The sequence below is a fragment of the Solanum stenotomum genome, chromosome 12, assembly GCF_019186545.1.
Source record: "Solanum stenotomum isolate F172 chromosome 12, ASM1918654v1, whole genome shotgun sequence".
Lineage (NCBI taxonomy): Eukaryota > Viridiplantae > Streptophyta > Magnoliopsida > Solanales > Solanaceae > Solanum > Solanum stenotomum.
The window spans coordinates 36,650,166-36,652,263 of NC_064293.1; positions in this window are offsets into that span (position 1 = coordinate 36,650,166).

Below are 2,098 nucleotides of genomic sequence, written 5' to 3' on the forward strand. Positions count from 1 at the left end.
GACTATTCCACCAGGTGAAAATCTTCAAGTTGATATTGAAGATGGTGATCATATTCAGAATGACCAGTATGTCGTTGATGCTCCAGTATAAGACGATGTAGTTGGTGAGCAACCAACTATTATTAATGCAGAGTTCTCTTAGAAGATCTACTAGAGAGAGAATACCTTCATCTCGTTATCCTCCCAATGAGTATGTACTCTTGACTGACAGGGGAAAACCAGAGAGTCTTGATGAGGCCATGGAAAGTGAAGAAAAAGAAAGATGGTTTGATGTTATGGAAAATGAAATGAAGTCTCTACATGATAATCATACCTTTGATTTGGTTATGTTTCCTAAAGATCGAAAAGCTTTGAAAAACAGATGGGTTTTTAGGGTAAAACATGAAGATAGTAACCCAGTTCCACGGTACAAGCCTAAATTAGTTATGAAGGGTTTTAGCCAGAAAAGGGAAATTGATTTTGATGAGATATTCTCTCCAGTTGTGAAGATGTCATCCATCCGTGTGGTTCTAGGCTTGGCTGCAAGTCTGGATTAGAGGTTGAACAGATGGATGTTAAAATTGTTTTTCTTCATGGTGACTTGGATGAAGAAATTTATATGAAGCAGCCCGAAGGCTTTGAAGTCAAGGAAAAAGAGAATTATGTTTGCAGATTGAAAAAAAGCTTGTATGGTCTAAAAAAAGCTCCCAGGCAATAGTACAGTAAGTTTGGTTCTTTTATGAGTCAGCAGGACTTCAAGAAGACTTCTTCAGACCATTGTGTTTTTGTGCAAAAATTCTCTAATGATGACTTTATTATCGTTTTGCTTTATGTTGATGGCATGATGCTTGTTGTTGGTCATAAGACTTACAGGATTAAAAAGTTGAAGCAAGAATTGAATAAGTCTTTTGCTATGAAAGACTTGGGACCAGCAAGGTAGATTCTTGGCATGCAGATTGTTCGTGATAGATATGCCAAGAAATTGTGGTTGTCACAGGAGAAATATATTCAGAAAGTACTTCGTAGATTTAACATGGACAAAGCTAAGGTTGTCAGTACACCTTTAGCTATGGACTTCAAATTGAGTACTAAGCATTGTCCTTCTAGTGATGGTGAGAAAGAATATATGAAGAAAGTTCCTTATGTTTCAGTTGTTGGTAGTTTGATGTATGCAATAGTGTCTACAAGACCAGATATTGCTCATGTTGTTGGTATTGTTAGCCCTTTTTTTTTCTAATCCGGGAAGAGAGCAATGGAATGTTGTAAAGTGGATTATGAAATATCTTTGTGGCACTTCTAGTCTGAGTTTGTGTTTTGGTACAGGGAAGCCTATTCTTTGTGGTTACACTAATTCAGATATGACCGGTGATGTTGATACTCGTAAGTCTACTTCAGGCTACTTGATTACTTTTGCAGGGGGAGTTGTGTCTTTGCAATCTAGATTGTAAAAATGTGTTGCTTTATCTACTACAGAGGCTGAGCTTATTGCTGCTGTTGAAGCTTGCAAAGAGTTTATCTGGATGAAGAGATTTTTGGGGGAACTTGGTTGTGCTCAAGAGATGTATGTGATTTATTGCGACAGTCAAAGTGCTATTCATCTTGCCAAAAGTTCTACATTTGATGGTCGGTCTAAACACATTGATGTGAGCTATCATTGGATCTGAGATGTGTTGGACTCTAAGTTGCTTGAACTTGAAAATATTCATACCAATGATAATGGTTCCGACATGATGGCTAAAGCTTTGCCAAGAGGGAAGTTTGAGGATTGTTGCATGATCGCCGGGATGGCTCCTCCACATAGTCGGTAGGGGGAGAATTGTTGGGTTTTGGGCCTTTTTCCCTTCTTATGTGTATAAATAAAAGTCTAAGGTTTTGGGTCTTCCTTCCTTTTCTTTGTGGATAAATTTAGCCCAATATGACTAGCCCACTTTTGCCCATAAGCCCAATATTATGGTGCATATGTAAGACTTTCTTTTAGGTCTTATTTGAGATATATCACAAGAGATTGAGAGTAGCCATATAGAGAGAAAAGTGAGAAAGTGCAGATTTTCGTACAAGCCCTAGCAGCCAATTTCAAATCGTGATTCCCGCTTCGTTTCTTGTCCAATTAAGCTGATTT